Genomic DNA, 13,591 nt, shown 5'->3' with positions numbered 1-13,591 from the left:
AAATTCATTGCATTACTTCTTATATAAATACAATTAAATGAAAATATTAAAAAACCCATAATATTTTAAATGAAATAATTAAAAAAAAAATATGTAACACATTTTATATTATTTATTTAATGTATATTAACTCATCATAAATAAAAATAATATATCAAAGACCATACATAAACATGTAAAGGCGATACTTATATTTGTTTACCCAAATTCCATTTTATATTTATTGAGTTATGATTTATATAACATGTGAAAGGTTATGTAAGAAGGTGATATTTTGGCAAATTTGGAAGGGAAGTTATATTATTTATATAAAAAAAAGTCCAATTTTCAAAAAATTTAAGTCAAATGCATGAGATATGTTTTTATATAAATTTTAATAAAATCAATTATTTCTTTTAGGTTTTTCAAATGTTTTTTCAATAATGTTTTTTTATTTATTTAAAAATGATTAAAATATTTAATACATAAATAAAGTGATGTTATTAAAAAAATTATTGGCAACGATGCTGTTTAGTTGGCATTGATGTCAATTTTTATGTGTTTTGACATGGCTTATTGTTGTATCATGATCATAAGTGTGTTGCTATTATTGGTGTATCATGATCATAAGTGTGTTGCACAAGCTTTCTTTTTACCAGTTGTTTACTTACTGTTGTTTATACCCAATTGTGAGGCCAGTTGGAAACTCACAAAGAATATAAAAAACTGTGGCCCAGAAAGAATGACAACAACCGTAGAAACATATTTGATTGCTTCATCAATTGCTTGACCGACTACTGCGGCGGGAAAAAAAAAGCTCCATTCACTACGATAGACTTGTCTTCATCACATGTGTTTGGTGTGATTGCATACTTAGAAAGAAATTGATTACAGATTCTGTGTTTGGTGCAATTCCATACTTACGGTGGTGAAACTTTTTCAAAAGATGGATTTGATGAAATAGTAGCAAAGGAATTTTCCTGAAATATGAGGAAAATGTAATGGATTTTGAATTAAAAGTCTGGCATGCATGTACTCTCTTTGTGAAAGATGATGTGGGGTGAAAATGCATTGAAGTTACAAATGGAACATATGGAACATACCTTGGTGCCATCAATAGACTGGAGATCTGATGAAGATCCGATGGTGGGGTTCGATACTGGGTCTACTACTTGTAAAACCTCATTCAAAACTCTTTGCAATCTCATTTCAAAACCCTATTGAAACACAACTTTTTCCTTATATTTCCAATTAGTTTTCCTTAATTGGGAAAACCCGCATCCCTCAAATCCCTCAACGATTATCGATATTCTCCAAAACGTAACTACTTCCCTACATGTGATAACTGGTCAAGCTGCAACTCCATAGCACATTACTACCATGTAGAACTCATATAGATCTATGATAGGTACAAAACAATCTTGTTTGCTTCTTGCCTTTTGAAAAATGAACAAATCCTCTTTAGTCCTGGAATGTGAATGAATTAGCACTTAGCATTTTCAAAAAGGTTGAAATTTTCCCTCCCATGGAACGTGAATGAATTAGCGCATTTCTTTTTCAAAAATGTTGAAATTTTCCCTCTCCAAAAAACAATAGATACAATTTTAGTGGTATTTGAGCAACTAACTACTCTTACTTTTACATATTTTTTTGGTTTATGTTACAAAACATTTATCACATAGTGGTATTTATCATAATAACAATAATTATCTAATTTTAAGGTTTGGGTTTATATGTAATTATTCTGTTGTTAAAGTTTACTATACAAAATTTGAAATCTCTCAAAGGAAACAAGTGCTTTTAACGTGGTTGTACTAAAAACATTTATGTATTCTTGAAAACAAGTGTTAGTTTCTTAAAAGTCATAGGACAAATTTGGAAGGGGTAGGGTATGTATCCTTCTCTATGTTAAATAAATTCAAATTGTTGTGTGAATGGGGTTGTAACCCCCTTTGTTTTCATCTTGAGAAAATGGAGTCCTCTCCTAGTCACTCACATATTTTAAGTTGTCATAAGCAAAATAGGTTATTTTCCTTAAGACGTGAACATTTCATTTTAAGCAGTGTGATAATATAGTTTCAGCGAGGCATTAACAGATGAAACATCCACGCACATTTGGGATGTTAGTGTTATATTATACTTGAGGCAAGAGTGCACATCTAGGAAGACTCTAACAAGGGTTGAAGAGGTGGAATAGTTGTGAAGCAAACTTAAGACATTTGGCGAGTTGCATGAAGGCGACTTGGCACTGGTATTAAGTGAACATTCCTTTATCAATGTTGATACCCTCTCCTTGGCACGACCATTTTGCGAGATGAAGAAGTAATGTGAAATACATGGGTGACCCACTAAATAAGTTGGCAAGGTTGTTGCAACATAAATAGATGGTTATGTCGTGTTTCAAAATGAGGTGTTGGAACTTGGAAGGTGACCATTGGAGTAGATTTGTCATGGAGTTCCAAGTAGGTGCAAGGATCTGATAAGGAGAAAATTATACAAATCCAACAAATAGGCCATACTGGGTTAAGATATTACTATTTTTGGATATCCAAAGTTGAAGGTGCATTCTATGGAAATGTAGTCTAAGCACTTGGGTGCATGCCATATCTTAATGGTATCTTGGACTTTTGGTGTGCGTTAGTGGAGTTAGTGAATTGTGTTTAATGATCAATAGCTAGAATGTGTTCTATGAAGGCAAAAATCCCACAAGTCAGAGATGACTTAACCATTTGGCATCGTAAGGTGTGTTATGCCCTAGTTTGGAGGAGACAACTGGAACCATCTTAAAGTGTGTTGGGTTTTGCCATCAACTTAGGTCCACTTACATGGGTTGAGGTGTAAAGGTACCCTGTGAGTTGAGGAAAATGATTACTATGCTTACCTATTTTAAAGTGTTTATGATATAAGATTAATGATTTTTTGTTGGAGAATGGGAGAGGAAAATAATAAAGGTGAGGTGTTGAGTTTTGTTGTAAATTAATCAAAAGGAAGTGGAAATGTCTCTTTTTAGGAAGATTTTTCAAGATGTCTTCTTCAAATAGGACTAAATTTTAGTTGTGGCTAGGGATTTGGCCTCAAAAACATTGATTGGGTACTCTAGAAATCCAAGACCTAACATATCTTAGCTAGTCCATTAGATAGAATCATCTTGGGAAAAGGTTGCAAAGGCTAAGGTGAAAATCTCCCCTCTTTAATGTGGGTTTTAAAACTTCCATTTGAGAATGCTAAAAACAAGGTCACAATATTGAAAGGGGGTCCTTGATTTTACCAAAATTCAATGCCAATGCTTAACCCATGGTGGGATACTTTCTATTTGTGTTTGGCCTTGAACAACGAGATCTATCTTTGGGTCAATTAATCAGTTTGTCATTTCATTTCCATGTTGATCAGAAGATCTTAAGGGCTATAGGGGATACAATGGTTATCTTCAATAACCCCTCCCTTGAAACCCTGTAAGAATATGGTGTGCCCCATTTTGTTATCGTGATATTCAACCACGAGCTCTCTTGTGTGGATGTCATTGAAGGGACGAAATTCAAAGGAAGTGGAAAAAATCAAAACTTCATGTTGAGTCAAAGGAGTATGTATTATAGGTGTCTATAGAGGTCTTAAAAATGGTAAAATGGAATGGAGTTTACCTCCTATTGCAATGCCTTCTATTCCACCATTTGAGGTGCTAGAGGGCATTGAATTTAAGGGCCATAGGTGAAAGTTCATAAAGATCTTAAAAATTAGAAGGTAGGTGTGATTTAGTGTAGGATTGATTCTTAAATAGTTGACCTTTTAGGTGATATTTCCTAGACTTTGTTTCCATGGAACCCCAGTGGATAGTTCATAGCATTTTGGTCATGTTGTGACATCTACGATATTTGAATGAGATGCGCTCGTAGTATAAAGTATTAAGAGAAGTGATGCATTGATGTTAGAGTTTCATTTCACCCCATAACTTGCCTCTGATATCTGAATTTACCAATACCCTCACCACCTTCATCTCCACTTAGTATTTGAAAGTGAGATTGACCTTCAAGCATTCCCCCTCTTGTTTCCAATTTCTTTGAGAGCCTGCTTCGACCAGAATTGTACATTTAATCGCAGAAGCTAAACCTAGATAGGGGCCTTGTCTAGTCTCTCCCGAGTGGGATAAAAAATAAGAGTCCAATGCTTAAGCATGAAATGGGTTGATTCAATACTTTAAACCTTATTCGGACCCATTGAACCTCTTTAGACTTGTTGAAAAATAAAATCAGCCAACCTCTTACAAGTATCATGTCAAGGAGTGTTAGGGAGTGCCATGAAAACACAAGGGAGAACTAGTTCAAAATTCATGGAAATGAATGAATAAGAGTATGTGATAGATAGTGATAGTGAGTCCCAGGTGTGTTAAGGAGGAAGTGACAAGGTTATATGCTAGGCAGTGCCAAGGCATGTTAGAGTGCTAGGGCATGTTAGGGAGTGTTAGGGTGTGCTAGGGAGAGCCAAAGCATGTCAAGGAATGCAGGGGATGCTAACATGTGCCACATAGGGATTGCCAAGGGATTGTTAGACATGCCAGGTGTTATGGAATGTCAAGATGTAAACTATGTTTCTTAGTTGTTTTATGGCCACGGTTGGATGTGAGCCTTGACTTGGTAACTTGTTAAGTGGGATGAGTTGAGATTGGAAATGAGTAGCCTAAGATGAGTTATAGGTAGTTCTTAGGTGAACAAGGCATATTTTATTTATGGTAATCGTAATGTGGTCAAGTTTTTTTAGTTGAGGTAGGACTTTGTTGGGTTCCTAAGTCCCAAAAAAAGTAAGGGTAGTTGTGTGGGCATTATAGATAATGAGTGTCAGGGCATACCAAGGAATGAAAAGGTGTGCAAACACATGCCAGATAGTGTTAATGCATGTTGAGGAGTGATAGGAAGTGTCAGGGAATCACAAGGGATAAATATGTCAAAATTCATGGAAAGAAATGAATAAGAGTATGTGCCAATGAGTATCAGTGAATTCTAAGTGTCCCAAGGACAAAGTGTGTTAAGAGAATTTCATAATAGAATTTTCAGCAAGCAAGACTGTGGTTGCAATAAGGGGATGGAAAAAGCAATTTCAAACAAAGGGAGACTTTGGTTTGGGCACAACACTATTTTTCCAATGACTTGGTTGGGTTCCCAAGCCACAAGAAAAGTAAGGCTATCAATGAGGGCATGAAAACTACGAAGAGCCAAGGTGTTCCAGGGAATGCTAGGAAGTACTAACACATGCTAAGGAGCTCCAAGGCATCCTAGGCATGCCAATACAAGCCAAGTGCTAAGGCATGATAAGATGTTTCAGGCATCAGGGTGTGGCAACAAGGAATGCTAAAGTGCTAGGGTGACATGCCAAGACGTTTCAAGTGCTAGGGTATGCCAATGTGTGCTAGGGAGTGTTAGGGAAACACAAGGAAGCACTAGGTAAAAATTCATGGAAATGAATGAATAAGAGTGTGTGACAGGGAGTATCAACGAGTTCTAGGTGTGTTAAGGAGGGAGTGACAAGGTTATATGCTAGTTAGTGCCAAGGTATGATAAACTGCCAAGGCATGTCAGGAAGTGCTAGGATGTTCTAGGGAGTGTCAAACCATGCCAAGAAATGTAGGGGATACTAACACATGCAACATAGTGCTAAGGCATTCTAAGAAATGTCAGGTGCTATGGCATGTCAAGATGTAAATTGTGTTACTTAGTTGTTTTATGGCCATGGTTGGATGTAATGAGACTTGCCTTGGTAACTTGTTAAGTGGGATGAGTTTAAATTGGACATGAGTAGCCTAAGATGAGTTACTGGTAGTTCTTAGGTGAACAAGGCATATGATGAATTTCCACAACACATGAGAATCTAGGTTTGGTCTTAAAATATTTAATGCAAACAAACTCAAGTGCCACAACACATCTACTTTACACAACAAAATCTACACACATCAGGGAATCAACTAGTGCACATGACAATCTTTAACTTTTTCAAACCCTTCTTCGTTATATTAAAAATTATAATAGAAAAGGCTAGAGCTCTCGTACTAGGGAACACGACCCTTTACAAACACTGATGCAAGGAATACAACTAGGGCTTGGTGTTAGTCCTTTGACAACCAATCTACCTTAAACAAGACAACACTTGACCTAATTGTTGATGGTGGCCACACAAAACCCTTTCAGTCCATGTGTCTTGAACACATCTGGCAGATCCTCTTGCCTCCCATTATGCAGCTCCTCAATCTGCCTCTATCAATGAACTCAACTCCTTTAGGTTACTGAACTTAACTCAACAAATTTTCCCCTCCAGCTACCTCCTTTTTCCTTCAAGGTCTGCAACACATGGGGTCTTCGATCAGTTGTTCATAACTCTGTTTGTGAACAACTCTTTGGTCTGCCCATTTTTGTCATATTTTTTCTCCAATATGACAATTCTAGGGCTATGGAGGTTACCCTTCTTCTCACTGACTCAATCCTCTACAACATAGTGAACTAGGGCTAGTTGGCTAGCCCACTTGACTACTACTTTAGTCCTTAAAAGTATGCATGTCCTTAGGCCCAATAAACCTACCCTTCTACTAGTCTTGGTGTCCTTCACAAGCACATGACGTAGGGCTCTTCTCTGACAACCACCTAACAACCCTCCAATTATACTAGCATTGCCATCAATTTACCCAACCACAAGCAATCCTTTTACCGATCTAGGGCCCACAACACTGCCCTCATATAGGGATCTTCAAATTTGCCACCTAATAGTGATTTGATTCCTCTCAAAATCACTATTCTTGTGTAAAAATTTATTTATTGTCCAAACTATGAACAAATCTAAACTACTCCTCTTATCATCCTTCTAACAATTTGTAGATGACTGATCTAGGGTCATAAATCATCCACTAATAGTTCATTGATGTTGGAAATAATACTGAGAGGGGGGTGAATCAGTATTATCAAGTCAAATATTTTCTTTTTCAAACCTAGATCATATACGCTACTTCAGTTAGATAAAACTGCGTATATACGCAACTACAGAGAAGGAAACATGCGTATGCAATGCAAACTTATAATTTAGTTTATCTTACTGATGTTGATCATTAATCTGTGTATTAGGATCAAATAAACAGTAACCAGAAACAGTAAAAGAGATCTGAAGACAATCACACACAAGAACACAAGATATAAGGTGGAAACCCAATGTGGGTGAAAACCACCTGCTGCAATTCGTCTCTATCTTCTTTTAATTAGAAACTTCCTTTTACAATGTATTGGTGCAGTCCTTTACCAGTACGCAAGGTGCAACCTGCAGAGAGCTACAACCCTCTCTTGTTTTCTAGCTTCTCCTGAAGGGAGCTACAACCCCCTTAGCTCTTGCACTAGCTAAGATACTAGTATGTAGGTGCTAGCCTAGAGAAGGCTACAACCTTCTCTTTCTTCTAGGGACCACGTTTCATAGATTTTCAGACTGGATCCACATCAATCAAACATCAAGAATTTATGCATCAACCAATCACCTTTTCACCAATCAAAATTGAATCAAAATAAACACTTCGCTGACAGCTGTACCCAGAACACAGTAACTGTAACCACACACCAATTATGAACCCAGAACACTGTGGCAATAAACAGAAGCAGCTAGAACATAAATCAAGAGATGTACGCTACTTCACTTTTCAAAAACCTGCATGTATACGCTTCTGTGTCAAAGCCAACTTGCGTATACCCTTCTTTCCCTTACCAATACAGCGTGTATACGCGCCTTTGTCTAGGTGAACCTGCGTATATGTCTTTTCCTTCATTCTGAGAGCCTGAATTGAGATCTGTCACCAGAGAGAGTTGCCATCAAGGACAACACCTGTGCCATAGCTCCAAACCTGTGCCATAATGCCAACAATCTCCCCCTTTGGACTTGATGGCAACCCCAAGATCCTCAAAGTCATTCTCCCCCTTTGTCATCAAGGGCAAAGGGTTTTGCTCCCCCTGAGTACATGCTGAAATCTCTGCCATGCTGTGCTGACCATGCTCCCCCTAAATGTAGGCAAGATCTGCAAAAAGATGTTCTTCAAGAAGAACCATGACTTATACATCATAAAAGACCTTCCTATCACCAAAGGACTCAATGCATACATCCATCACCCAACCAAGTGGGGATCATCCACCCAACCAAGTGGGGATACATCAGAAATTTACATATGTCAACCAAGTACATTACATATTCATCCCAGGCATAGTGGGGAAACCAATATAGGCCATTACATGACCTTGACACCATAAAAGAGATACATGTCATGGAGACAAAATATCTAGAGCAAGACTTATAAAAGTCACCAATAACTGATAGCAGCAGCATCTGTCAATCACCATTCAGATCAGCAACCAAGATTTCCTTCTATTCTCCCTCTGCCTTTGTTCCAATTGAAGCCAACAATAGCTATGTACTAGAACCAAAAGCTTCTAAGATAATGCCAACAATGCATCATTAGAAGCTTATCTGCTCCCCCTGAACCTATGTCGGATGGTCTCTGTCAGACCCATATTATAATATCTTCAACCAGTGCCTGTCCCTACTGATATCCATCAAGCCTCAATATACGCGACTATCTCTGCCCAAACCGGCGTATGTACGCGGATTTTCCTCAGCCAACTTGCGTACACCCATTTATCTCTGAAACAGACAAGTTTTAACAGCAAGATGATGCATCAACTACTCCCAGCTTCTGTCTGAGGTATTCAAAAGTTTCCCTGGGCAGTGGTTTGGTGAGAATATCAACAACTTGTTCCTTAGAAGGAACATACTCCAATTTGACCTTTTTTTCCAACACTTGTTCCCGGAGAAAGTGGTACTTGATCGGTATGTGCTTGGTCTTTGAATGCATGACTCGGTTCTTTGAAATGCTGATTGCACTTGTATTATCACATAAGATGGACATAGGTGGTGTACAAGTGATTTGAAAATCCTGCAAGGTCTGCATCATCCAAAGGAGTTGAGTGCAGCAAGATGAAGTAGCCACATATTCCGCTCTAGCTGTAGACAAATCTATCGAACTATGTTTCTTGCTGAACCAAGATACTAATCTGGAACCCATAAAGAATGCACCACCACTTGTGCTCTTCCTGTCATCCATGCTTCCGGCCCAATCTGCATCTGTATAAGCATGAAGTGTGAGATCTGTATCTCTAGGATACCATAAGCCATAGTTTTGAGTTCCTTGAAGGTACTTGAAGATTCTCTTGACTACCTGAAGATGAGTTTCCTTAGGATTTGCTTGAAATCTTCCAACTATTCCTACTGCATGCATGATGTCCGGTTGGGTACCTGTCAAATAAAGTAGACTTCCAATCATGGATCTATAGGTTGGTTGATGCACTGTTGCTGATTCATCATTTGCACTGAGGCTGCATCTTGTAACCATGGGGGTACATACTGGTTTTGCATCTTCCATGCCATATTTCTTCAAGATCTGCTTGAGATACTTGGTTTGAGACAAAAAGATACCGCCTTCATTTTGTTGGATTTGCAATCCAAGAAAATATGTCAGTTCTCCAAGCAAAGACATTTCGAATTCTTTCTGCATCACCAAGGCAAAGCTTTGACTCATAGCTTCTTCATTGCTGCCAAAGATAATATCATCTACATACACAACAAGTATTATCAATTTGTCATTTTCAATTTTTATATAAAGATTGCTATCTGCTGATCCTTTTGAAAAACCTTATTGATGAAGATATTTGTCCAAACGGTAGTACCAAACCCTTGGGGCCTGTTTAAGACCATAGAGAGCCTTTTTTAGTCTGCATACAAGATTTGGATCATTCCCAAGAATGAAACCATCTGGTTGCTCAATGTACACTTCTTCTTCTAAGTCTCCATTCAGAAAGGTTGATTTCACGTCCATTTGAAATACTTTGAACTTCTGAAAGCTAGAGAGAGCAAGGAACATTCTGATGGCCTCAAGTCTAGCAACGAGAGCAAAAGTTTCTTCAAATTCTATTCCTTCTTGTTGAGCATACCCTTTACAGACAAGTCTGGCCTTGTTTCTAATCACTTCCCCATTTTCATTCAACTTGTTCTTGAAAATCCATTTTGTTCCTATGACATTCTTGTCCTTTGGTCTAGGGACCAACTCCCAAGTGTTGTTCTTTTCGATCTGCTCAAGTTCTTCATCCATTGCCTTGACCCAACATTCATATTTGCATGCCTCTTTTACATTTTGTGGTTCAGTGGAGGAGAGCAATTCCAAATAGCTTGAGGCTTCTGCAATTGTTCTTCTTGTTTGTATACCTGCCTCTTTCTGCCCCAAAATTTGAGATTCTGGATGATTCTTCTGAACGTACCTGGATGGAGTCTTCTCTTCTATCCTTATCTGTTCCTCTGGTTCCTCTTGAGGGTCTTCTTCATCATTAGTCTGATTTGAAGGATGGTCTTCATCCTCTTCGATATTTTCATAATTTACTTTCCTAGGAATGTTTCCTTCTTCATCAACCACTACATCAATGTTGTCAACTATTCTTCCAAGTCTTTTGTTGTAACACTTATATGCTTTGTTGTGGGGAGAATAACCAAGGAGAATGCCTTCATCTGCTCTAGGTTCAAACTTGCCAAGATGTTCATCATTATTCTTAATATAGCATTTGCTTCCAAATATTTTGAAATGTTTTACCGAAGGTGTCTCACCATAGCAGAGCTCATGAGGAGTTTGAGTACTGTTCACCCGAACATTTGTTTTGTTGAGAATAACAACCGCAACAAATGTAGCTTCACCCCAGAAGGTTGCAGGAGTTCCAGACTCATCAAGCATAGCATGAGCCATTTTTTGAACAGTTCTGTTCATCCTTTCCACCACTCCATTTTGCTGAGGAGTCCTAGCTGTAGAGAATTCCCCTCTTATTCCATGTTCTTCACAAAAATTAAAAAATTCATTTGAGGTAAATTCCCCACCTCTATCAGACCTGAGGCACTTAATTTTGTGATCTGATTCGTTTTCAACCAAGGCTTTGAAAGATTTGAATTTTTCGAAGGCTTTGTCTTTGTGCTTCATAGGTCCTATCCAAACCATCCTGGAGAAGTCGTCAATGAATAATATAAAGTATTCTTCTCCTCGAGGTGACCTTTTCCTAGATGGACCACATACATCTGTATGGACTAGTTCAAGAGGTCTGCTAGCTAATCCTTCCTTCTCAGGGAAGTTAGTTCTGGTTTGCTTACCAAACTGACATGATTTGCAAATTGTATTGTCTGGAATTCTGATGTCTGGAAGACCACGAACTGCCTGGTATTTGCATGCTTTCCCTATCTGTGAAAATCTTAGATGCCCCAACCTCCGGTGCCATAACTAGTGTTCATCATTCTTGCTCAAATAGCATTTTTGTTGTCCTTCTTCAAATATGTATAAATTATTTGGAGTTCTTATGCCTTTGATCACTATTTTTCCTGTATCAAGATCACAAACACTACATTCATTTGATCGAAATATTACCTCAGTTCCTTGATCGCACATCTGACTGACACTCAGTAGATTATGCTTCAAGCCATCAACATACAAAACATTTCCAGCCTTGAATTTTTCTTTCAACTGAACAGTGCCTTTTCCTTTTATGACTGCATGGGTATCATTTCCAAAAGAAACTTTCTTTTCTTTTTCTAAAGCACTATATGATTGAAGTTTTTCTTTATCACTTGTCATATGCTTCAAACATCCACTGTCGATGTACCATTGATTTTCCTGTCCTTCTGCATATAAAGCTATCCCACATCTTTCTGGTTGCGGTTCCTTCATTCTCCATGTTCTGGCATTTGAGGTTTGTTCCTTCTGAGTTGTCTTCTGAAACCTGCTCCTGCATTCAGAATCTTCATGACCGAAGTTATTACAAATAGAACACTTAATTTCACTTTCAAGGGCGGAAAAGTTGTTATAGGTCCTTTTCGTGATTCCAATCATACTTCTTTGTTTTTGAGCTTCTCTAGTCATGATTGTCTTATAGGCAACACATTGAGCTGCTTTATGACCAAAGTTATGGCAAGAGAAACATTGGCCATTGAAGAACCTCCTGCGATTATCAAATCTATCAACCAACCGATTGTAGTTTCTACTGACTTCCATTCTTGAGGAAAATTGGGAAGATTTTACCTGTGGCTGGTTGTGGCTTCTGTTTGTCCTTAAAGTAGATTGCCCCCAATTTTCCTGATAGTATTTGTTCATTCTTGAGGTAAACTGTCCCTAATTTACCTGATGATTTCTATTAGGCCTTTGTTCGCTCCTCCTTGCTGCATCAAGATAACTTTTGGAGGTGGATGCTTGAGATGCTTCTCCATTATATCCCAAACCTGTCTTAATTAGTGGAGAACGTTGCACATTGATAATCTCATCTAGAGTTTCAGATCCTTTAACAAATTTAAGATTAAGAGCTTTTGTTTTCTCAATCTCTTTTCTAAGACCAACAATTTCACATTCCATTTTTTCTTGATGTTTTTCCCTTTCAGCCAGTTGACAATGCAGAGAATCAATAATCACATTTTTCTCTTCTAAACAAATTTTGAGTTTAGAAATCTCTTCATAAAGACCTTCTTCATCTATAGCATCCATGTAATCATCATCTTCAAAAGCCATTAAAAGTTTATAATTATTACCTCGTTCATCTTCATCACTATTTGAGAGTCCATCACTGTCTTCATGAGTGTATTAGCTTTTCTTATTTACGTATTGTTTCTTGTTCCATATAACAGGTTCCTTCCCCTTGTCAATCTTATCCTTATGAGGACATTTGGCAGCATAGTGACCGACTCTTCCACAAGTAAAGCATTTGAAAGGTAACTTACCTCGGAATCGTCCAGCACCCCATTGAAGGTTTTTGACAAAATTTGATTCTTCTTCTTCTTCTTACACGTGTCCCTGACTCATAGTAGTCTCCTTTGCCTGAAGCCTTAAAGGCAACTTCTCTCCTGTCTGATGGTCCTCCTTTCCTCATTTCATAAGCAGTCAGAATTTCGTGCAGCTGTGACATGGTAAGGTTTCGTAGATTCTCTTTTTCTTCTATTGCAGAAACTTTAGATTCAAACCTAGGGGACAAAGATCTTAGAACCTTTTCAACCACAATAGCCTCTTTTATTTCTTCACCCAAATTTTTCATACAATTAACAATCTCATCTATACGAAGGAAATAGTTAGCCACACTTTCATCATTGTGCATTCTGAGATTTTCATACTGAATTCTGAGGGTTTGAAGTTTTGCTCGTTTTACCTGTTCATCTCCTTCATAGCTCAGAATAATCTTGTCCCATATTTCTTTTGCGGATTTATACTGCATAACCTTCACGAATTCTGATTGAGATAGACATCCTAATAGAGTATTGACAGCCTTTGCATTTGTTTCATATTTCTTCTTCTTAGCCGGATCTGTAGGAGTTTCTGATGGAAAAGTGTACCCTGTATCTATGATATCTCAGACTTCTGTACCAAGAGATTGCACATAGGCTGTGACTCTTACCTTCCAATAGACGAAGTTGGTCCCATCAAAAATTGGTGGCCTGATTGATGCTTCTCTCTCGTAGTTGCTCATGATGATGGATCTTCTTTCAAGTGATCAAGCTTCTTCAGAAGGACCTGCTCTGATACCAATTGTTGGAAATA

The sequence above is a fragment of the Pinus tabuliformis genome, chromosome 2_1, assembly GCF_031772625.1.
Source record: "Pinus tabuliformis cultivar Carrire ecotype Pingquan chromosome 2_1, CPIR1, whole genome shotgun sequence".
Taxonomy (NCBI): Eukaryota; Viridiplantae; Streptophyta; class Pinopsida; order Pinales; family Pinaceae; genus Pinus; species Pinus tabuliformis.
The sequence above is the reverse complement of the archived record's forward strand: the minus strand, read 5'-3'. Positions refer to the sequence as shown.